We start from the raw sequence: 26,209 nt of genomic DNA on the forward strand, positions 1-26,209 counted from the left end.
TGAGCCTGATGCTCTGGTTGGGAGTCCCCTGGTTGTTCCCCTGTGAGCCTGAGCTGCTCTGGTTGGGAGTCCCCTGGTTGTTCCTCTATGAGCCTGAGCTGCTCTGGTTGGGAGTCCCCTGGTTGTTCCCCTGTGAGCCTGATGCTCTGGTTGGGAGTCCCCTGGTTGTTCCTCTATGAGCCTGATGCTCTGGTAGGGAGTCCCCTGGTTGTTCCTCTATGAGCCTGAGCTGCTCTGGTAGGGAGTCCCCTGGTTGTTCCCCTGTGAGCCTGAGCTGCTCTGGTTGGGAGTCCCCTGATTGTTCCTCTATGAGCCTGAGCTGCTCTGGTTGGGAGTCCCCTGGTTGTTTCTCTATGAGCCTGAGCTGCTCTGGTAGGGAGTCCCCTGGCTGTTCCTCTATGAGCCTGAGCTGCTCTGGTAGGGAGTCCCCTGGCTGTTCCTCTATGAGCCTGATGCTCTGGTTGGGAGTCCCCTGGTTGTTCCTCTATGAGCCTGAGCTGCTCTGGTTGGGAGTCCCCTGGTTGTTCCCCTGTGAGCCTGATGCTCTGGTTGGGAGTCCCCTGGTTGTTCCCCTATGAGCCTGAGCTCCTCTGGTAGGGAGTCCCCTGGTTGTTCCCCTATGAGCCTGATGCTCTGGTAGGGAGTCCCCTGGTTGTTCCCCTTTGAGCCTGAGCTGCTCTGGTTGGGAGTCCCCTGGTTGTTCCCCTATGAGCCTGAGCTGATCTGGTTGGGAGTCCCCTGGTTGTTCCTCTGTGAGCCTGAGCTGCTCTGGTAGGGATTCCCCTGGTTGTTCCCCTGTGAGCCTGAGCTGCTCTGGTTGGGAGTCCCCTGGTTGTTCCTCTATGAGCCTGAGCTGCTCTGGTTGGGAGTCCCCTGGTTGTTCCCCTGTGAGCCTGAGCTGCTCTGGTTGGGAGTCCCCTGGTTGTTCCTCTTTGAGCCTGAGCTGCTCTGGTTGGGAGTCCCCTGGTCGTTCCCCTGTGAGCCTGAGCTGCTCTGGTTGGGAGTCCCCTGGTTATTCCTCTATGAGCCTGAGCTGCTCTGGTTGGGAGTCCTCTGGTTGTTCCCCTGTGAGCCTGAGCTGTTCTGGTTGGGAGTCCCCTGGTTGTTCCCCTATGAGCCTGAGCTGCTCTGGTTGGGAGTCCCCTGGTTGTTCCCCTATGAGCCTGAGCTGCTCTGGTTGGGAGTCCACTGGTTGTTCCTCTATGAGCCTGATGCTCTGGTAGGGATCCCCTGGTTGTTCCCCTATGAGCCTGAGCTGCTCTGGTAGGGAGTCCCCTGGTTGTTCCCCTATGAGCCTGATGCTCTGGTTGGGAGACCCCTGGTTGTTCCCTATGAGCCTGATGCTCTGGTTGGGAGTCCCCTGGTTGTTCCTCTATGAGCCTGATGCTCTGGTTGGGAGTCCCCTGGTTGTTCCCCTATGAGCCTGATGCTCTGGTTGGGAGTCCCCTGGTTGTTCCTCTGTGAGCCTGATGCTCTGGTTGGGAGTCCCCTGGTTGTTCCTCTATGAGCATGATGCTCTGGTTGGGAGTCCCCTGGTTGTTCCTCTGTGAGCCTGATGCTCTGGTTGGGAGTCCCCTGGTTGTTCCTCTATGAGCCTGATGCTCTGGTTGGGAGTCCCCTGGTTGTTCCCCTGAGAGCCTGATGCTCTGGTTGGGAGTCCCCTGGTTGTTCCCATATGAGCCTGATGCTCTGGTTGGGAGTCCCCTGGTTGTTCCTCTATGAGCCTGAGCTGCTCTGGTTGGGAGTCCCCTGGTTGTTCCCCTATGAGCCTGAGCTGCTCTGGTTGGGAGTCCCCTGGTTGTTCCTCTATGAGCCTGAGCTGCTCTGGTTGGGAGTCCCCTGGTTGTTACCCTATGAGCCTGAGCTGCTCTGGTTGGGAGTCCCCTGGTTGTTCCTCTATGAGCCTGAGCTGCTCTGGTTGGGAGTCCCCTGGTTGTTCCCCTGTGAGCCTGAGCTGCTCTGGTAGGGAGTCCCCTGGTTGTTCCCCTATGAGCCTGAGCTGCTCTGGTTGGGGGTCCCCTGGTTGTTCCCCTATGAGCCTGAGCTGCTCTGGTAGGGAGTCCCTGGTTGTTCCCCTGTGAGCCTGAGCTGCTCTGGTTGGGGGTCCCCTGGTTGTTCCCCTATGAGCCTGAGCTGCTCTGGTAGGGAGTCCCCTGGTTGTTCCCCTATGAGCCTGAGCTGCTCTGGTTGGGGGTCCCCTGGTTGTTCCCCTATGAGCCTGATGCTCTGGTAGGGAGTCCCCTGGTTGTTCCCCTGTGAGCCTGAGCTGCTCTGGTTGGGAGTCCCCTGGTTGTTCCTCTGTGGGCCTGAGCTGCTCTGGTAGGGAGTCCCCTGGTTGTTCCCCTGTGAGCCTGAGCTACTCTGGTAGGGAGTCCCCTGGTTGTACCTCTATGAGCCTGAGCTGCTCTGGTTGGGGGTCCCCTGGTTGTTCCCCTATGAGCCTGAGCTGCTCTGGTAGGGAGTCCCCTGGTTGTTCCTCTATGAGCCTGATGCTCTGGTTGGGGGTCCCCTGGTTGTTCCCCTATGAGCCTGATCTGCTCTGGTAGGGAGTCCCCTGGTTGTTCCCCTATGAGCCTGAGCTGCTCTGGTTGGGAGTCCCCTGGTTGTTCCTCTATGAGCCTGAGCTGCTCTGGTTGGGAGTCCCCTAGTTGTTCCCCTGTGAGCCTGATGCTCTGGTTGGGAGTCCCCTGGTTGTTCCTCTATGAGCCTGAGCTGCTCTGGTTGGGAGTCCCCTAGTTGTTCCCCTGTGAGCCTGAGCGGCTCTGGTTGGGAGTCCCCTGGTTGTTCCCCTATGAGCCTGAGCTGCTCTGGTTGGGAGTCCCCTGGTTGTTCCTCTATGAGCCTGAGCTGCTCTGGTTGGGGGTCCCCTGGTTGTTCCCCTGTGAGCCTGAGCTGCTCTGGTTGGGAGTCCCCTAGTTGTTCCTCTATGAGCCTGAGATGCTCTGGTTGGGAGTCCCCTGGTTGTTCCCCTATGAGCCTGAGATGCTCTGGTTGGGAGTCCCCTGGTTGTTCCCCTGTGAGCCTGATGCTCTGGTAGGGAGTCCCCTGGTTGTTCCCCTGTGAGCCTGAGCTGCTCTGGTTGGGAGTCCCCTGGTTGTTCCCCTATGAGTCTGATGCTCTGGTTGGGGGTCCCCTGATTGTTCCCCTATGAGCCTGAGCTGCTCTGGTAGGGAGTCCCCTGGTTGTTCCCCTATGAGCCTGAGATGCTCTGGTAGGGAGTCCCCTGGTTGTTCCCCTGTGAGCCTGATGCTCTGGTTGGGAGTCCCCTGGTTGTTCCCCTGTGAGCCTGAGCTGCTCTGGTAGGGAGTCCCCTGGTTGTGCCTCTATGAGCCTGAGCTGCTCTGGTTGGGAGTCCCCTGGTTGTTCCCCTGTGAGCCTGAGCTGCTCTGGTTGGGGGTCCCCTGGTTGTTCCTCTATGAGCCTGAGCGGCTCTGGTTGGGAGTCCCCTGGTTGTTCCCCTATGAGCCTGAGATGCTCTGGTAGGGAGTCCCCTGGTTGTTCCTCTATGAGCCTGAGCTGCTCTGGTTGGGAGTCCCCTGGTTGTTCCCCTGTGAGCCTGAGCTGCTCTGGTTGGGGGTCCCCTGGTTGTTCCTCTATGAGCCTGAGCTGCTCTGGTTGGGGGTCCCCTGGTTGTTCCCCTGTGAGCCTGAGCTGCTCTGGTTGGGGGTCCCCTGGTTGTTCCTCTATGAGCCTGAGCTGCTCTGGTTGGGAGTCCCCTGGTTGTTCCTCTATGAGCCTGTTGCTCTGGTTGGGGGTCCCCTGGTTGTTCCTCTATGAGCCTGAGCTGCTCTGGTAGGGAGTCCCCTGGTTGTTCCTCTATGAGCCTGAGCTGCTCTGGTAGGGAGTCCCCTGGTTGTTCCCCTATGAGCCTGAGCTGCTCTGGTTGGGAGTCCCCTGGTTGTTCCTGGACTCCTCAGGGCTCCTCAGCTGTGGAACTCCCTGCCTGAGAATCTCAGACTAGTCTCTTCTCAAAACTTTTATGTAAAAGCTTTGTTATAGGATTTATAGAATTGTTGTTATGGTTTGTAATGCGATCCCAATTGCACGACACAGACAGGTATTCAGAGTTAGCCAAAACCAAGGGCGTATTTATTAACAGAAAAAGGGGGCAACTGCCGAACGGGCAATTCAAAAACACGGATCCCAGGAAAGAGAGCGAGCGCCCAGGGAAAACATCCATGGGACGGTGGGGAGTGATGCAACGTCTCACACAGGAGACACGGGAGTATACGGCACAGGGAATCTCCACAGGAGCGGGAGGACGACGCCGACATCTCACACAGGGGACGCGGCAGCAGGTGGTAGGATGTAGGTGGCACGACGTCTCACGCCGGAGACGCGGCAGTAGATGGTGGTAACAAGATGACCCGGCAAGGAGTGGAAGGGAGTCTGCAATACTTGTACTCTCATCTGAGCTGATTGCAAACTCCTCTCAGGTGCGTGAAGCAGAAAAGCGTCACGCCCCCTCGTTGGGCAGCATGCAGTCCTTTCCAGCCCTCACAATTGTTCCGCATTTGTTTCTGTTAATCTAGTTTATCTTTCACTTTTAGCTCTTAATTTATTTCATTTTATCTTTTAGTATTCCTCTTATGATATATTTTTTTACTAACTATGTTTTTACTCTGTTCTGCGACACATTTCATAATCCTGTTTTGAAAGTGCTATACAAATAGTGTAATATCATTATTATTATTTTAATAATTAATATTATTTTTATGCTGCTCATAACTTTACATTACTGTGTGTACACTGTACAGTACACCGCAATCAAACCAGCAATATTCACACTCAATATTGTCATTCTGTCACAAATTGTCTGATCCCAAGCTCCGCCCTCTCGTCTTGACCCTCCAATCACAATCATCGTTTTCCTCTGACAAACTCAGCTTTTTTTCCTGGCGTTTCTTGACCCTCCAATCACAACCATCGTTTTCCTCTGTCAAGGGCTTGGGTTCGGTCGCTTGTCATGTCAGGCCTGCAATACGCACTTTCAACATAATTGGTGCTTGTACATAAAGCACACATCCATGATACATTATATATCATATTATCATATATCATATAGCAGTGCAGTGGTTCTCAATCAGGGGTACAGATACCCTTTTCTGTAAGGTCTGAATTTTAAATCTAAATTCTCTTGCGATATTTGATCAGGTGAAACGGCCTGCAAAGAGAAATAAATAATCATTCTTCTGTGTCAGAATTCACAAACCTGCCTGCCTGCCTGTCCATGATGGGGGTCACGGAAAAAGGCATTCCTCTGTTTTCAGGGGTCACGCATAAATCAAGGTCAAGTTTTGTTTTATTTGTCACATATAAGGTACATTATAGTGAAATGCTTGGTTCTGTATGACCCTCCTGAGATTGCGCTTTATACAGTAAAAAAGTTAAAGAATAAAGACCAAACACTATACAAAATTGATTAATTAAATAATTCATTCATTCAGAAATTATACAATATCAATGTACACAAAAAAGTTCACAGCTGAATCCTGTGTGATGTACTGGACACTACGCGCATATTGATACATTATAGTTACATGGGTAAATAAACAGACACTCCACTCGTTGATGCGCATTACAGTTTTTCTTAATCGCTTGATTGCGTTTCATTCTCTTAACGGTGCTTCAAAACCCCCCGCCATTAAGGCAATTGGCCAATGCACTGTTTCACTTCCCGTTGTGTTCAAACAGAACTGTGCTAAACACAGTTGTCATAGTGTAGAATCCACTTTGACAGTTTATTTCCTCAATTGGCTATATAGATTTGCCATTTGCATTGACACAGTTGTTCATTGGGTAAATCGTTGCATGAAAAACACTACATTTTTAAAATACAATGAGCATTGTGTTACAGAAGATCAGGCTGGCATGGTGGGTGACTTCCCTTCACACATTTGAAGAGTACTGGAGAACAAATGCTGTCAATCACACTGGTGCACATTGTGAACACTATACTCATAAACATATAGAAATGCTAAGGGTTCCAGTGTAACGTCTACGTAAAAATGGAGCGAGAAGCAGGTGTCAATCGGGGCCATGCAGGAGGTGTCTGAGAACGTGTGTGTGGGGGGGGGGGGGGTTACACAGAGGACGGGTAGGCAGGAGAAGAGACAGAGGAAGAGACAGAGGAAGAGAGAGGAAGAGACAGAAGAAGAGAGAGGAGAAGAGACAGAGGAAGAGACAGAGGAAGAGACAGAGGAAGAGACAGAGGAAGAGACAGAAGAAGAGACAGAGGAAGAGACAGAAGAAGAGACAGAAGAAGAGACAGAAGAAGAGACAGAGGAAGAGACAGAGGAAGAGACAGAGGAAGAGAGAGAGGAAGAGTGTAGTATATTCCTACAGAATCTCACAATAATCTAAGGTTATTGTAGTACAGGACAATGGGATTGCTTATCTGGAAGGAGGAGAAAGGGATCATATACGATAGAATTGTTGGTCTCCTCATCTGACAGATGAAGAAATAAACGTGTAGCCAGACAAACCAGAACTATAGTTCAACTCAACATTTATTTGAGCCAGAGGCCAAGGGTGAATAAGAAGTTGCCTTTTACATACAAAAGATTATCAGAAAAACATTAACATGGCTGCCGTGTACAGAAATCACAATAAGGTTTGCATCTCAAACCCCAATATGTACAGAAACAGTCACTTGTTAACATAATTTGAACATACATTGACAATACTGTAAGCCCTTTTTGTATGTAAGTAAGCCTGGTTTCTAAGCTAAGTTTACAGTCTATTCTTTCCATTTCGGCTTACTTACATTAAAACAGCACAGCAGTAGTCTCTCGGTGGGGGGGGGGGGGGCGGTTGGAGCATGCAGACCTGGGTGGGATCTGGGCTCCAGAATCACCCTTTGTGGGCCCTTATATCCTATCATTTCTAGCCAATATTAGCACATGGTTGATCCAATCCAGCGTCTTCTTCTGGGGGGTTGGGTCTTGTCTCACGGGTGGGGGTTGGTGTGATGTCATCTTCCCTCAGTGATAAGAAGGGGGGTCTTTATGGCCCCCCCTTCCTTGATGTGGTTTCTCTTCCCTCCGTGATCAGAAGGGGGGTCTTTGTGGCCCCCCCCGCCTGGGTGTGCCAATAAACCTTTTACCAACTGTATCTCCCGTATATATGAATTTACCCATTTCTAATATTATGTTTTACTCTTTTGATACTAAACAGTTGATTAATAGATAACTTTGTTTGTGACTTAGTGTCCATGACTAATCATTTCTTCAACAAGTCTAAACTGGTCTGCCCTGTGGTCAGCCCAGCTGTCTTTGATCAGCATCAAAAAGGTGTAGTGGGGGTTGAGAATGGCTCTCTGTTGTTATCTGCTGCAGCTGTCTCCACTGACAGTTGAGACTGTTTTAGCCACTGAGTCTCTCTCTGCTATTGAAAGATACATCTGGCTTTACATTATGGGTCTCTAATTTATTCCCACATATTAATTATGAAATTCAACGTCAATATACCACATTTCCCCACTTTGACAATTCTCATTGTCACCTACGGTATATTGACTTGATTTTCTATACATACTAACCATACATTTTAATAATAAAAAATCATTTTTTCAAAATTAAAAATCATTTTTTCAAATTTCTCCATTTTTTCTTTTTCCATTTTTCTTTGGTACTGTTACGACCCCTGTGAGTCTAAGGGTAAAGGGCTGTAACATAACAGTTGGTTGACAGAAAAGATGGACCACGTTTGTAAACAACAATGATATTTATTGAAAGATGCAAAGGAAGCACATGTAGCTCAAGGGTGAGCCCAGGCCAAAACAACAAACAAACACCACTATACTCCAAATAAACCCAATCTAATCTATGGTAAAAGAAATTACATTACCTAAACTACTCTTACCTAACCAAAACAGGAGAAAACAATATCCAAAAGAAATGGCAGCTCACCCCATCTGTGCTTCCTGAGAAAGAGAGAAAAACACATTAATAATACATAAAACAAAGGCAGAATATATACAAAAACAAACTATAACTAACAATGCTCTCTCTGTGGCCATACACACACAAGGAAATTTCCACTAAGCACCAAAGGCCAATAAACGAAATGCAATATTGTCAAAGTTACAGGTTACAAAATCACACTAGGCCTAGCCTCATGCCAGAGAGAGAGAGTGACTGAAGTGAGAAGCCATGTTTTAACAGGTGTGGGGTGATCCATGATTGGGTGGTGTTGATTGAGTGTTGGAGTCTGGAAAACCATCCACCAATCGGTGCTGTGTTGCTATAATGGAAGGGCAGGCCTGGCAGGGACCAATGGTGAAGGGAACAATGGCTGGAGGGAGGAAACAAAATGGAGAACACACACACATGGAGACACACACTGGGGAATATATACATTGGGATGTAACACCCCCATACATAAGACAAAAACATGTTTGACACTTAACACCAACTAAACATGTCTTTTTCCTAACAACGAGATAACATCTCTGAGATAACATGTACTTCAAAACAAAGAGCTATAAAAAAACTAGCAGTTGGTACAACAACCACTCGGGTCAACAATGACAGAACGAGTTGACGGCAAGAGAGACTGAGTCGACAGCAACATAAAACGAGTCCACAGCAACATAGACAGAGTAGACAGCAAAATAGAAAAAGTCAACAGCAATATACAGTAGAACGAGTCGACAGCAACAGACAACGAGTCGACAGCAACAGAGATTTAACTCCGAGATAGAGCATCCGCCAACACATTCTCAGACCCCTTCTTATGCTTTATGCGGAGGTTATAATTTTGCACTATGAGCGCCCAACGCATGAGGCGCTGATTGTGGTTGTACATCCGCGACAGAAAAACCAATGGGTTGTGGTCGGTGTATACTACCACTGGTAATACGCTCGAACCGACATACACCTCAAAATGTTGCAACGCATACAACATAGCCAAAGTCTCCTTTTCAATAGTGGAATAGTTTAGTTGATGTTTGTTAAATTTCCGGGAAAAATAACAAACCGGGTGACTGACACCATCGTGATCTTCCTGTAATAACACCCCTCCAGCTCCCACCCCGCTGGCATCCACCTCCAGCTGGAACGGCAGGGAGAAATCTGGAGCAGAGAGAACAGGGGAACTGCATAAGAGAGCTTTAACACTATCAAATGCATTTTGACAATCAGCTGTCCAAATGAATGGTTTGGACGGGCTACACGACTGGCTACATGACTGTATTTCCTTGGATCTACAGACGACTCTGCCAGTCTGGCGGTTTTTCCCAAACCTTTGGCCGCTGCTCTCGGGGCTATGATGAAGGAGGGGCCAGCGTCCACAAGCGACCTCTTTCCACAATCCAACAATCTCCCACAGGAAATAACTGAACAGGTTCACACCACTGTGTCGTAATCTAATGAAATGTATACATACTCCTCTACACGTGACGGTCCGTCTCCCCCTCGACTGAAATCTGCGAGGGAACAAACACAAAACAATTTCCTTTCACATAACATGTCAAATATTTTCAAGAGAAGCCAAATGGTAATCATATGCAAACGTGATGGGGCCACTTAGCTTTTGTTGACATTCTGTTGACGTCCTGACGCCACTTCCTTCAGCCTCCAGCTTTCTCCACTCACCCAGACCATAACAAACAGATGAGAAATAAGAAACAAAAGGCAAATATTTAAAAAAATATCCCAACAGACCCCAAATCTTTTTTGTTCTGCATCGTCCACATGTGAAATTAAATTACCATTCATACCCAAAACAGCAATTCAATAAAACAACAAGCTCCAAACTTAGACCACCTCAATGGTTATTTAGAAAGAAAAGAAAAGAAATCAAAAAATCTTACATCCAAAACTCATCACACCACTGTTCCATTCACACATGTCAGGCCACACACTCAAAAATTAAAATAAACATATGTACTGAGTGACAACCCATTCTAAAAGAAACAATATCCAATGAAAGTAATAAAACAAAACTCCTACCCTCCAATATCTCTGGACATGGTAACTTAGGTGAATAAAATCACTCTAACTCTTATTGCTCTGCAAATGACTATGTGTATCTTTAATTCTAACCTGTCCTCCTACGTGACCCCCGCTCACATCACAGTTTCAATCACCCACTGAAATTAAAACATCCAGTCACGCACTCACACGCCACTCAATTCATTCACAGATTCAAGCATCCTCACATTTATCAGTTACCCATTTAAAGACACAGCCATTCACGCTAGCCCCACACATGCATACCACCTGGCACACAATCATCCACAGTTCACACTGATCATTTGAACCACCATCCTTACTTATATCATAAACAAACACTTTCACGCTACTCCCACACTTGTTAATCACTCCACATCTTCAACAAACCATGTTAGTTTTTCTGCTCTCAACTTTTCTGCTCTCAACTTTTCCGCTCTCAACTTTTCTGCTCTCAATCTCTGGCTAACACAATCTAACACTCAACCTCCGCACTCAAAGGGTCTAGCGGAACCCCTTTTTCAACCTGAAGTCACCCCAGCCCGCTAGAACTGTGACCACTCCCGGCTATTCCATCAATCAAATAGTCCGCCCCAATCAACGTAAATAACCTCATCTGATATGGCTCCTATTCAACCGTCTCCTACCCTCTCTTCTTAAATTAGCCGCTCCCTGTCTCAATCTCCATGTCCCCCATTGTAAAAATAACTGTCAACTGTTATCTCACTTTACAACTGTCTTCTGCAATCTTCACCTCTGACCTCTACTTCCCCTGCATTTAACTGATTAGCTCCGCTCCGTCTTCCTGTCGTATAACCACCCCTGTAACAGCTGTACAACTGTTCTCTCCTATCTTCACCTCTGTGACCTCTCTCCTGTTGCGTCTAATCTTACCAGGCCTGCTTCGTCATCCTGTCATAAAAAACAACAGTCATTGTAACAGCTGTACATCTCGACCCCCCTCGGGCCTTGTGACCTGTTCTAAATGTCTTTACCACCCTTCCCTCCTGTAACTCCACAAGAGGTTTAACCATTATACACACAAATCATTTATAATAACTGCTAAAACACAATCTTACATCAAAGCAGCATCTAAACAAATCCCCTGTCACTAAATTATCCCATTGTGACCCAAGGATTTGCAATCAATCTTAATATAAACATCAGCCTATGTAATCCAATGGCCTTAAAGCTATAACAATTGACCGTATTTCAACATAGCAATGCAACCAAATAACATGCCAACAAGCCTACATCATAAAATTATCATTTCCCTTTGATCTAAAGACTTGCAGCAACATTAATCCAACAGTGTATCAAAATCTGACATTTTAACATCAATGCAGTCTATACAAGCATCTTAATTCAAGCTACATAATAAACTCCAGTCAAACACAACATCATTATTCTAAGCTTACAATTGTACACGTTACACAGATTTAAAAAACTGGAAATGTCCATCAAATCTAATTATTATACATGTAAGCATCATTCATTTCAGCATAACATTATAGTGGTTAGTCCTAAATACTTCCTCATACCATACACATTGTGACAAACCGATCCTACACGTATCTTACTTTGTAGACCACTTTACCCAATGCAGCCCATCTCATTTTCCTTGTACTCTGGTCTCTGTCTACATCCCCTTAATCATTTGTATGTATTTAGCTGTACTATTTTTAATCAATCAACTACTCATCCCCCCTTGGTTAAAAATATCCCTGTGTCAAATGTGCGTATGTAGGTACCCATCAAAGACAACACTCCTTTGACAGGCAATGTTTGCAGTCTATTCTCAACTTCCTCCCCTAAACCAACCACTAACAATGTTACATTCCTTTCCCTGTGTACACACACCTGTATTAAATCGCCCTTGCATTACTAAAACTGTCTTCTAACACAGACAACAAGCCTCCACCAATAAATTACAATCTCCCATAAGTCTGAGACCTGTGTCAACATAATAACAGTGTATTAAAGATTTCTTGATACAAGCATCTTAAAATAATCAAATCACATTCGTACACGCACAACACACACATAAGCATTTCTATCTACCACCACTCATTAAAAATTAAACACTATCATTAGTCAAGTCACATTCATGCTAAGTCTCAAAACTGTAAACAAGATATTCTGGGAACGCTTAGCCCTGTATATAGGTGACATGTGATTATAATGTAGATGTATTAATCAAAATATGACGCAAGCGATATGCCTCTCCCCACTTGGTCAAGACTCCCCCTGTGTAACATATTTATTGCCCATTTATTACAAGTACAATGTGTATCTGGTATATGAATCCCAGCGTTGTTAAGGGCATGTATATTAAATCATCTACTCCTTGTTTATCCGCCTCTGTCTCATCACATGCTACACCTAAAACCCCCTATTCTGCCACAATAATTTGTAGCAATACCACCAAAACCACTCCCAGAACACTGTTTACAACCCACAGAATGCACAATATACAAACACAACCATTTTACATAATGCTGAATATTCTCTTACCCGTTATTTCTGTCTCCTGAGCGAACTACCACGAATGCATTGACCCAATCCACGTTGTACCGCGCATGCGCAGTAGCCAACGGCGCACACAGAACGATGTATCGCGACAAAGCATAATTAATATCATAAACGCTTTGTTTCAACACAACACACCGCCACGACATCCACCGCGTTCTTCAACCCTTCCTAAACATCATTTTCAAAACTCGAATCGTAACACATTTCGCTCGCAAACTCCACAAAACAACCGCACGCAAGCTAACTAGCCTAGCCAGCCCCAGCGCCACCCAAGCCCTAGGTCCCACAATTATGACGTCAGAAGCGACCAACTTTTGCAAATAACTCCCAATCAACGTTATTATCACACAATCGCTTCACACATAAGCATCGCTCACTCAACGCCACCATGCCGCTTCCAAACATAAAATTGCACGAGCCCTTTTCACGGCGCTATCGCCCAAACTCTCATACCAGCTAACCCGCTAGCCAACCCAATGCGACGTTCAATGCCCTCTCGGGAGCCATGCCTTTCGAGATCCGTTCATTCATTTAATCCGCTCAGTACCAATCCAACTATAAACAACTCACCCATGCTTAAAACCCCATGCTTAAAACAACAAACTACTGTAAAAGAAAAGAATTTTTAAAACATTCTCACCTATCAACGCCGCATACACAGTCCAACACGAATCATAAACCAATTCTCCTACCCCTCTCTTCGTCCGGCTCCACGCACCGTGAACGTTACACACTCTCCATCCAACACCATGACGTCATCAAGCAGCGACTTCTTAATATCGTACACAATCGTTACCGCATTAATAATAACCCTCAAAACGGCCACAATCTCCCCAACTTATGCCTCGATACGCTTCTTAACAATAATTACCGCCACAGCGTTTCGTCAATCCTTCCCACATCGTTGTCGTAACGTCCCTAGTTTCACCGCGGCTCGTTGACAGAGCTAAGCTAGTTAGCCCCAACCTCCAATATGATTCGCTCCAGACCCATGGTTGTTGGACATTAAAATATCATAATAATACAACAATAAGCTCCCACGTTTCATCAATCATTCCTAACCATAGCCATTGTTCACACATACCTCGCGCTACTATTAAAAACCCGACCGAATGTTCAAGTTCACAACCAGATGTTTTGAACCGAATTGTTATCAAGTACTAATTCAGCCTTTCAACCGAAATGTCATTAAGCACCACTGTTCGCCCTTTATTACAGCGTAACGAGTCAATTAATATGCCTGGCGTGTACGCATCAAATAGGACCACTTATGGCTCTCGGGTTTTTTTTTTTTCGCATCTCAACCCGCCGACAACCCCTCCGCCATCTTGATCCACTCGAACATGTCCTAAAGCGGGCATAATTCTTCATTTAATTCTGCCGATATTTCAATGCAGCTACTACGTTCCTTCCGTCGATTTGACGTTCTCCACGCTTAGCCCAAAGAAACACTTTACAGCCTCGTCATTACCAGCAGCCCTCGCTCATATTAATCGTGTCGTTCTTCACCTGCAACCGCATAACAGGTCCCCCATTTACCACTGATCTATTTCGCTCATATTCCTTCTGATTCACATGATCCAAAAATGTCGAACTCGTGTGTCTAATGATCCCATACTTCGCCTACGGGCCAGAATCCCCGCCGGTGCGGTTGAGCCAGTCACCCAGCGCAGATTCTGCCCCACAAACCCAGCATAGACACGATTCCCACATTGCTTCGATATGTAAAAAAATAGCTATCTTTATCCGCGCCCGTTCTAGGTACTATGAAATAGGTGTTTTCACTACCCAGAAACGCCCAGTTAAATTGCGTGCTCTAGACCTACCGCAGTCACGATTCAATGAAAGTTTCAATCCATTACAATTCAACGCTTTGATCATGCTGTTAAACAGTCGTTATGCCCCCCCTCCGTATAGTTCATATAGTATATTCTATACGAGGCTCAACCCCCGTGGTCCGTATAGGCCGGGAACGGCCTCCTGTGTCTGAACAAACACACAAACATCAAAAGCCCACGTTTGCATTGTAGTAAAATCCAAACATAAATCATCAAGGATCTAATCAAACTGTGGTGTAAAAGTATTCTGATCTATTCTCTTATATCCAGTTCTAATTTAATCACCAAGACCTTGTGGCCACACAGGTCGATTTACACATGAAGGGAGTGGTCAAATGATTCTATCTATGACAGGAACCCAGGGCCGTCTGCCATGGCCTGGGACAATGGGCTCTGTGAGATCAAAACAAAAGACAAAAGGTCACGTAAACATGTTATCTCGCTGGAGTTTCCTGTCACACACACACACACACATAGACACACACACACATAGTCACTCACATACACACACATAGACACACACACACACACACACATACACATAGTCACACACACAGACACACACACACTCACACACACACACACACTCACACACACACATTTTCAAATACACATCCACACACTCACACACAGAGAAGATCACTATTGAAATCCTGGTATATTGTACTTATAATCTTGAATTAAGTCATTGAAGTAAGTTAAAATATAATTAGGTTTGGTCATACTTAAATGTCTACAATTAGTTAATGTGTCTGTGCTGTTTTCATTTAGGTTCAATATGATTAATTGATTGTTCTATGTATTGAAATGTATTCTATTAAGCTAACAAAATGATTAGATTTGTTAGATATTTGTCTGAAAGTCAGTAGACTTAGTGATAAAGAAATATATCTGTGTTTATGTGGGCAATTGTAATTCAAAAATAGATATAAGGAAATGAAAATGATGCAATGTTTAAACTTTGATTAAGGTAGATTGCTGATACAGCCTCCGTTTGCAGAAATGTGAAGAGGGTTTGGCCTATAAGCCAAACCCCTATTTTCAAATACCAGCTTAGCAGGCTTGTGATTGGGGCAATAATGTGATGATGTCATCAACTCCGAGACACTGGGCTTTGGGCTATAAGAATGGGGTGTGATGGGAGGAGAGGAACTCTGAAAACCAACCAACCCAACAGGACAGACCTCTCTACCATCTCACCCATCCACAAGGCAAGGCAGCAGGCAACGAGGACAAAGGAACTTCTTGGAGGGAAAATCAACTCTTTGTTCACTAGCCAAGGGGACAAAGATCAGCAACAACTTATCAACTATCATTCTTTATACTGTAATATTAGTCTGGTTGGTATCACTTACGGCATAGTGTTCGTGATCACAACCATAGCAGTTTCTTATTGTAATTTGTATACACTCTTAAACTTTGATTAAACAACTGTTATACTACTTTCCTCCTAATTCCTTCTGCCTGCTCAGTTAGTAAGAATGAGAAGTGATTCCCAGAGCTTTAAGGTATTGAATCACAACGCAGAGTACTAGCAGCAAACAGGTTCTGATCAGAGCAGAACCGAAACAGCTTGGGAATCCACTTCATTTTGGTGCCGGACTTCAGTGAATCACAGCGCTCGTGTTATCACACAACAAAGGAAATTTTTTTCTACACGCCGGTCGACGAGGAGAGCAACTGATCGATCGTCTTCAAAGTAACTAGGAATAGTTACTGAGAGGTGAGTGTGATAATGTTTGGGTGCTCTATTCGAACCACGGAGGGGGTTGCTAAGAATTTAACCTCATGTAATCATGATGTAAGGGAAAATTAAATTGAATGTTCTGGCTGGGGAGGGCGGCTCTGTAAACACCGTGCGTAGTATGTTTTAAATGTAAAATTTTAGCACAATGAACGGAGCGCCGCTGCCAGTCGGGACAAGTAGGGAACAGGAACATGTCTTAGATTCGTGCTCAGAGTTGGACCAAGGTAGATACCGTGCGTTGTATGTCTTATAGGTAGTAGGCTAAAGCACGCCGTTGCGTAGTATTTTCTAAAGTAGAGAGTTAGCACAAGTAGGTCTGGTTTAAACCTTGGGCACGGGCGGGCGTGTTGAAATTAGACGGCGTTAGGCTGTAACAAAAATAGTGCTTAATGAAAGGTTTACCGGTCGCGCCGCTGTGCGGCGTTCGAGAGACGGTAATGTGCGTGAATGCTGATTTTGTACTTTTTAATTGTGTTAGGAAGCGTGTATGAATGTATAGTTGGCGAATGTTTATGGTTAGGAGTGATGTATAGTTGGCGAATGTTTATGGTTAGGAGTGATTGGTGGGACGTGTGAGAGTGTGGTTGTGTTGTGGTATGTAATTTAAGTCACCGATTGGCCGTGGGGGAATTTAATGGTGAACGCCGGTTTTCCGAGGCCCGTCGAACGCAGCAGCGGTTAGCTGCTGTATTAGCCTCTGAGGCACCGGAGGATACGGGGGGAAAAGTAGACGTAATTCAAATGTATAAGGTCGATCGATAGTGTCTTGAGATTACGGGGATATGTAAGGCACTTAAATGTTTTCATATTCGTGGCGGATAAAATAGATGTGTAATGTTTAATGTGGTTGGGATAATCTAGACGGGGACCCGGAAGTCGTTCTAAGCTCGCCGGAAATGACGACGGAGGGGTCAAACTAGTGTTTTACTATTATGTTTTTATATTTCTAATTAGATCACTACACTGGCGTTTTGAGGGAAATAGGATTCTGTTGTGGGGTATGTGGTATTATATTAACGTTGCGAGGGGACGGCCCGCGCGGCGGAACGGGTCGTTGGGAAGCGTTTTTATGGGATCATGGGAGAAGCTAAGCTAATGCTACCTAGCCACGCTAACGGCTAGAGCGGTCGCCGGTTGTGACGTCGTAAGGGTGCGCGGTCGGACGGCCAGCTTGGTAGGGGCTCCGAGCGGCCATCTTGAGTAGGGGCACCGAGCGTCCATCTTGGGAGGGTACCGAGCGTCCATCTTGGTAGGGGTGGCGAGCGTCCATTGTTAAGGGGAAGGTGGAGTTTATTTAGGAATACAGTAGGGGGCAGTAGTGGACAGGATGAATATGTTTGGATTCTGCTCACAGAACGTTTTCATTGTACACTCTCTCTCCCCCTCTCTTCTCTTTCTCCCCCTCTCTTTCTCTCTCTCTCCCCCTCTCTTCTCTTTCTCCCCCTCTCTTTCTCTCTCTCTCTTCCTCTCTCTCTCTCTCTCTCTCTCTCTCTCTCTCTCTCTCTCTCTCTCTCTCTCTTTCTCTCTCTCTTTCTCTCTCTCTCTTTCTCTCTCTCTCTCTCTCTCTCTCTCTCCCTCTCACCTCCCCTCCCTCTCTTTCTCTTTCACCCCCCCTCTCTTTCTTTCCTTCTCTCACCCTCCTCCCTCCCTTTCCCTTTCACCTCCCCCCTCTCTCCCTCTCCCTCTCACCTCCCCCCCTCTTCCCCTCCTCTCCCTCTCACCCTCCTCCCTTTCACCTCTCTCCCTCTCCCTCTCACCTCCCCCCCTCTTTCCCTCTCCCTCCCTCTCTCTCTCTCTCTCTCTCTCTCTCTTACCCCCCCTCTCACTCGCTCCCCTCATTCCAACGCCGCCTCTCTTCCATATGTTTCGCCCCCCCCCGAAACGCTTCTCTTTCTCTCCTAGTTTAGGGCCTGTATATAGAGGTTTTTTTTATGGGTTTCAATCGCAGGTGTAGTGCTAGGTATATTGTTTATTGCTGTTTACTGTAAGGTTTCAAAGGCGGTAGGCTGAGTTTGGGACTTATTATGCGTATGTTGTTGTTCCATATTCAGTTTTATTGTTATTTTTAGGGAATTTCTAGTGCTGGCAGTGGTGTTGGCTGGCGTTGGCGCTACGCTTTGTTCGACAAGGCGCTCGTACTTCTTTCCTTACATTTGGACGGGCCCCGGCTGGGGCTCCGTGTCAGTTCATGTTGGTGGGCCGTAAGTCGGAGCATAAATACTCTACTCGGCTGCGCCTGCGGTGGGGGTGTGGGTAGACAGTTCGTCGTGGCTCACTGTCTGCCTCCACGCTTTGTGCGCTGTATGCGACTCGTCGGTGCTCGCTGTCACACTGCGCACATTTTTCATTTTACCAGGGGTACGGGGACTGCTAAACGTCGTGGCGGGGGTGGGCTCGCTGTCTGCCGCCGCGCATTAACGGGGGTGCGCTATGCGTGCACTCGTCAAAGGCTCGCTGCCACACTACGCGCGTCGAATTATATTGTGTGTGAGTATTTGGGTGACTGGTTACGGTGGTTGAGTGAGGTGCTGTATGTGTGTGGCAGTGGTTGTGAGTGGTATGATCTTTGATTATCCTTGAGTAGGGGGCCCGGGGTTTCGCATTCCAGGTTCGAAACTGGAGGTGATGCCGTGGGCCACAGGACGAGTTGGCCAGTGGAATCTCATTGGTCGGCAGGATTTTCAATGTGGGGATGGTGTCGCCACCTGTGGTTATGAACGGGTTGTGTGACACTGTTCTGAATGCACGGGGACTTCAGTGACATAAGGCGCTGAAAATTGATTTCTGTTCCCGTGAGAAGAGCGTTATTTTAACACCTAAGGGGTTAGGTGTTACGGGGGATATATAGTAACTGTATGAGAGATTATGAATGGAAAATATGTATGATACTGATATGTATAATGTAATAGGAGCGAAATACATACTAGGCTTTCACGGACAGAAATAAATATAGTTACACATACACATAGTCATTTGCAAAGAACGATTAGAGTAAAAGTGAGAATATTCACCTAAATTACCATGTCCGATACAGATGTTTAGAAATGATAGGCTGTAAATAACGACTTTCTGATTGACCAACAGAAGGAAAAGGCTGATGCAAAATGAGTTCCCCGGAGTGGTATTAAGGAGGATCTTGACAACAGGATTGAGAGTCTGGGTTTCCAATGGGGACAACTGGAAAAAGATTAAGGCTGTGTCATTGATAAATCAAAAACGAAAATTGCACAAATGCTCTCATGAGATCTTAGTATAGGAGATGCCCGACATTCCATGCTTAAAGACAAATGATGGATTGTGAATGGGAAATGTCACTGATATTAAGTGTATTTTTTGCTTCTCTCTTCACAGCTGCTCCAGGACGGAGGGCCAGCGCTGACAATTCCGAACCCCAACAGGGAAATCAAAGAGACTGTTGACAGTCAGGGGGTATAGTATCACAAGACCGAGATTATCAATTCCTGTTTACACCAATATAGAAGTGTGAGTGAAATTAACTCAAGTTTGGTAAAAATAGTTTGAATACAGAGAAACTTGCTTTCCAAACGGTGACGTTACGAGTGATTGAAGGAAGGTGAGAATGGAAAATACACAGATAGGAGCAACCGGAGGGTTAGATGCACTGACCATAGAAAGGGTAGACAATCTGTCTATTTCAACGACTGGAGATGTCACAATAGAAGTGACGAAAAGATGGCCAAAGATATTCAGGCCATTACAGAACCTTGTAGTTAAAGGAGGCCGGTGTAGAATGCGTACCCAAATCAAGATAATGCCGACAACCTCTGCAGACATTACATTGACCGAATTGGACGTTGACTTGATTGACTGGAATTTGATCGACTCCCCTCTAGTGTCCAGTGAGACGGAGGGACTGGAAATAATGTCTTTTACTCCGCCACAGGGAGTCGTTGCAGCAAGCGACCCAGAGACGGCTGTATTACCCGAGTCAATCCACGCTGAAGTGTCCGTTGCAGATGACTGCCAGTTACAGACGTGCCTCCCTCTCGAAGAACAGCTAGCCGAGGCTAGACGGGTAGTGGACTATCTCCAAGGCCTACTCCAGTCCACACAGCCCGGAGGGGAGACAGGTTCCAATCGCCTCTCTCCCTCTCCCTCTGGAGAACCAGATGGCCAGAGACGGGCCCAGTTGGGGCCACAAGGGGGTCCCGTGCCGGAACAACAACAAACCCCAATAAGACCACCCACGAGGTGGCAACCACGAGGAAAAGGTCAAGGCAGAGGCAGGAATCCGATTGGCTACCGTGTGCGGCAGGTGCACTGTTGGACGTGTGGGACCCTCGGACACATTTCTCGGAACTGTGCAGAGCAGGACCATCTATCCCCAACAGGGCGTGTTTGTACAGAAACAGGTGGCGGGCCCCTCCCAACCACGGGCCCCTCTCAAGGAACTGTGACTGGACCAAATAGGTACGTGGCTTTCTCCTCCGAACAGGCTCCAGGGAACCATGGCGATGATGGCATACCACCAGGACATGTTCTGGGCCCGATGACCCCAGGGTCATCCGGTCACAGGCAACTGACCCACCGGGTCTCACAACCCGGGGGTGACCGCCAGTGTTGTTGGGGCGGTGGAGTGAAAGGTCATTTTCAAAGGTCATGTCTGCAGAGGCCACCGGCAGAATAAAAATGTATGCAACTGACTAGGGTAGAGGTGGGATATATTGAATGATAAAATATGCTCCTAATTAGATTAGAATAAAAAAATAAAAAATAGATAGAGGTGTTAGGTGATTAGATTATGAATGAAAGTTACTAAAAACGGATGTATGGGTGACTGACAAATGCATGAACTAATCAGACTAACAAGAGGATCAAATTATGTTAAACAGTTAATCAATATTAGACAGTGTGATGATGTGACACTGCGGCAGCTAGTGATCAGTAAATTATCCATGCTTGGTCAACATTCAGATTGATCAAGAGGTGGACTGCATGATTAAGAAATTGAAAAGACTCATAGTTGTTTCTAGTATTTTATAGTATTGATAGAAGCGTATTAACAGTTATGAGCGATAGGATAGGTGTTTATTTACTTTTATTTTTACTTCTCTTTTCTAGGGTGTTACGAGCAATTCCTGACTTAGGCCGGGAGCGTACATTTTGTTTATTCATTTGATTTCCCTTTTTGTTTCTTAGTTAAAAATGAGCTCAGAAGAAAAAAGAATAAGCTCACAAGTTTGGTTTATTTTTTCATTTATTGGTTTGGCAGCGTTTTCTTTGTGTTTTGTTTTCTGTTTTCTTTCTTTCTGTGTGTTTTTTCTTAGGGTACCTGGCAAGCTGGGAGTGATCTCGACACATCAGGACGGGGTAGTATATGTCTGTAAAATGGACTGGGAACAAAGTGAAGGAACATGAGCTAGTTATGGATTTTTGTTCTCCGCCCATTGAATACCCAGTTTTAGGGGCTGGGGGTGTGTCGTGGTTGGTGATAGTGTTGGGAAGCATGATTCTCTGTACATTAATGAAGCTCAATGGATTTGGTCGCTATTGGCCAAATTAGTCTTGTGTAGGGTGTGAACCTGTGCAATTGATAATTGGCTTGTGATGTGGAAGATGTGTGTTTAAGGCGGACTGTGATTGTTGCCATACACACAGGTTACTGGGAGAATGGATGTGTCAGTGCTGAACGTCCGGTCCGGGGTGCAGCTGTCCAAAACCAGAGGAAGACGGTAACGATGTTTGAATGTGTATTCCACATCGAGAGGTGGAGGAGTATACTGTTTTGACAGCATAATATAATGAGAGCCATGTGTATTTTTCAGAATTTTGAAATTTAATGATCTAGAAGCCATGAAATATATAGATAAATGATTTGGAAAAGAAAGTTGTCAAAGCTCAGACCAGTAAAGAGAGTCTGAGGGAGGAAAATTATGGATTCTCAATCAATTGTTGTGGTAGAAGTGATCCCCACTGTGCCCCGGAGCGATATATATTCACTACAGGATACGGATGGGAGAGGACACTGGCTAGTGTCTACCCAGCGGTTCCATGGGGAACCACAACACTGCGGAGAACCAGGAGACGCCTACCTCTCGGGTCGGGAGAGTCTTGGCCAACGCAGTGACCGAGTCTTGAGGCTTCAGAGGGGAACGACAGACAACCAACGAGGAGACAGCAACAACTCCGGCTGTCAACAGAAGCAAGGCCTCAACTATTGACCAGGGGGTCAACAAGCGAGGGGGGGGAGCTGCTATCGCCCCTATCGACGACCAGGCGGAGGGGAGGAGAAACAAACCTCTTCCACTAATCCGAGGGTCAACGAGGGTCGAGCAGCAAGCGACGACCTCCCCACCGCTGTGACAGCAATAGAAGATACAGCAGGGGGCTCTACCCCCTAAGAGAGGTCAACACGAGTCAAGATGTGCTTGACAGAAGATGGGGTGTATTAGAAAGGCAATTTGCTTTCTGAGTTGCACCCAGCAGTCGTGATATTGCACCAGCTCTGAGCAATAAAGAGGAGGCAGGGTCAAATCTAGAAAACATGGACCCCCCTCCTCAAATGCTCCATTGATCTTGGTACGAGAACAAGTTATTAAAGACTGTGCACATGATCACAAAAACTGAAATGGCTAATTGGAATTTTAGGATCTGAGTGTGGCAAACCCATATATATGTTATCCTAATATGATTTAAAATGTCTTAAGTGTTATCTAGATAGTAGTGTGTAGAGATTGATATCTATGTTTGACATATTAAGGATAGGTAAACTATCCAAGTGGGGACTGTAGTAAAATCCAAACATAAATCATCAAGGATCTAATCAAACTGTGGTGTAAAAGTATTCTGATCTATTCTCTTATATCCAGTTCTAATTTAATCACCAAGACCTTGTGGCCACACAGGTCGATTTACACATGAAGGGAGTGGTCAAATGATTCTATCTATGACAGGAACCCAGGGCCGTCTGCCATGGCCTGGGACAATGGGCTCTGTGAGATCAAAACAAAAGACAAAAGGTCACGTAAACATGTTATCTCGCTGGAGTTTCCTGTCACACACACACACACACATAGACACACACACACATAGTCACTCACATACACACACATAGACACACACACACACACACACATACACATAGTCACACACACAGACACACACACACTCACACACACACACACACTCACACACACACACATTTTCAAATACACATCCACACACTCACACACAGAGAAGATCACTATTGAAATCCTGGTATATTGTACTTATAATCTTGAATTAAGTCATTGAAGTAAGTTAAAATATAATTAGGTTTGGTCATACTTAAATGTCTACAATTAGTTAATGTGTCTGTGCTGTTTTCATTTAGGTTCAATATGATTAATTGATTGTTCTATGTATTGAAATGTATTCTATTAAGCTAACAAAATGATTAGATTTGTTAGATATTTGTCTGAAAGTCAGTAGACTTAGTGATAAAGAAATATATCTGTGTTTATGTGGGCAATTGTAATTCAAAAATAGATATAAGGAAATGAAAATGATGCAATGTTTAAACTTTGATTAAGGTAGATTGCTGATACAGCCTCCGTTTGCAGAAATGTGAAGAGGGTTTGGCCTATAAGCCAAACCCCTATTTCCAGCTTAGCAGGCTTGTGATTGGGGCAATAATGTGATGATGTCATCAACTCCGAGACACTGGGCTTTGGGCTATAAGAATGGGGTGTGATGGGAGGAGAGGAACTCTGAAAACCAACCAACCCAACAGGACAGACCTCTCTACCATCTCACCCATCCACAAGGCAAGGCAGCAGGCAACGAGGACAAAGGAACTTCTTGGAGGGAAAATCAACTCTTTGTTCACTAGCCAAGGGGACAAAGATCAGCAACAACTTATCAACTATCATTCTTTATACTGTAATATTAGTCTGGTTGGTATCACTTACGGCATAGTGTTCGTGATCACAACCATAGCAGTTTCTTATTGTAATTTGTATACACTCTTAAACTTTGATTAAACAACTGTTATACTACTTTCCTCCTAATTCCTTCTGCCTGCTCAGTTAGTAAGAATGAGAAGTGATTCCCAGAGCTTTAAGGTATTGAATCACAACGCAGAGTACTAGCAGCAAACAGGTTCTGATCAGAGCAGAACCTAAACAGCTTGGGAATCCACTTCAGCATGTTTACTGCACAACAAGCGCGATCCCTATACCTCCGGACATCCTAACCTAAACCACCCCATCCCTGTACGCAAAAGGCCATATCCACCGTGGGTCCCAACTAGTGGCGCACACAACCAGCCTTCATCCTGTCCCTCTGTCCTCCATCCAGACAACAAGCCCCTGCCTGCAACTTCAAACGCAGCAACCCCCAGCTCTTTTCCCTGTACGTCCCCAACATACACGCAAGGTCCAGAGACCTCACCGCACATCTACAGGGGGGGCACAACAGGGTGGGTAAGAACGGCACCATTTCTGTAGTATATTCCTACAGAATCCCACAATAATCTAAGGTTATTGTAGTACAGGACAATGGGATTGCTTATCTGGAAGGAGGAGAAAGGGATCATATACGATAGAATTGTTGGTCTCCTCATCTGACTTAAAGCAGATGAAGAAATAAACGTGTAGCCAGACAAACCAGAACTATAGTTCAACTCAACATTTATTTGAGCCAGAGGCCAAGGGTGAATAAGAAGTTGCCTTTTACATACAAAAGATTATCAGAAAAACATTAACATGGCTGCCGTGTACAGAAATCACAATAAGGTTTGCATCTCAAACCCCAATATGTACAGAAACAGTCACTCGTTAACATAATTTGAACATACATTGACAATACTGTAAGCCCTTTTTGTATGTAAGTAAGCCTGGTTTCTAAGCTAAGTTTACAGTCTTCCATTTCGGCTTACTTACATTAAAACAGCACAGCAGTAGTCTCTCGGTGGGGGGGGGGGGGGGGGGGGGGGGGGGGGCGGTTGGAGCACGCAGACCTGGGTGGGATCTGGGCTCCAGAATCACCCTTTGTGGGCCCTTATATCCTATCATTTCTAGCCAATATTAGCACATGGTTGATCCAATCCAGCGTCTTCTTCTGGGGGGTTGGGTCTTGTCTCACGGGTGGGGGTTGGTGTGATGTCATCTTCCCTCAGTGATAAGAAGGGGGGTCTTTATGGCCCCCCCTTCCTTGATGTGGTTTCTCTTCCCTCCGTGATCAGAAGGGGGGTCTTTGTGGCCCCCCCCGCCTGGGTGTGCCAATAAACCTTTTACCAACTGTATCTCCCGTATATATGAATTTACCCATTTCTAATATTATGGTTTACTCTTTTGATACTAAACAGTTGATTAATAGATAACTTTGTTTGTGACTTAGTGTCCATGACTAATCATTTCTTCAACAAGTCTAAACTGGTCTGCCCTGTGGTCAGCCCAGCTGTCTTTGATCAGCATTTACATAGTCAGTTCGAAAAGGTGTAGTGGGGGTTGAGAATGGCTCTCTGTTGTTATCTGCTGCAGCTGTCTCCACTGACAGTTGAGACTGTTTTAGCCACTGAGTCTCTCTCTGCTATTGAAAGATACATTTGGCTTTACATTATGGGTCTCTAATTTATTCCCACATATTAATTATGAAATTCAACGTCAATATACCACAAGAGACAGAAGAAGTGACAGAAGAAGAGACAGAGGAAGAGACAGAGGAAGATAGAAGAGAAGAGACAGAAGAAGAGACAGAGGAAGAGGAAGAGACAGAAGAAGAGACAGAGGAAGAGACAAAAGAAGAGACAGAGGAAGAGACAGAGATAGGGGCCCGGCCGCCATCGTTGACCATGCAGTGAATCACAAGTATGACTGAATCAGGTTGATGAGTGCAGCCTCAAATGAACCGGTCCAATGTGGCATCGATACTACTGTAACATAGTAATATAACTGGTACTGTACTAGTAACACAGTACTGCACATTACAGTACTGTATCCCTGGAAACTTGGGCGATTGGTTATGCAGCAGTGAAGAAGAACAAAAGTTAACTAACCATATTATAAATGAAAAAGATACGTAATTAACAGGTTTTTTCTCGTAGTTGTGTGTCCATTCTTTACCTTTTGAGTGTCAGGGTTTAGGCAATTATCAGAAGGTGCTATACTGTACATTTGGTGACACTGTTGTAGCGATTG

Source organism: Notolepis coatsorum (genome assembly GCF_963971535.1).
Source record: "Notolepis coatsorum genome assembly, chromosome: 1".
Lineage (NCBI taxonomy): Eukaryota > Metazoa > Chordata > Actinopteri > Aulopiformes > Paralepididae > Notolepis > Notolepis coatsorum.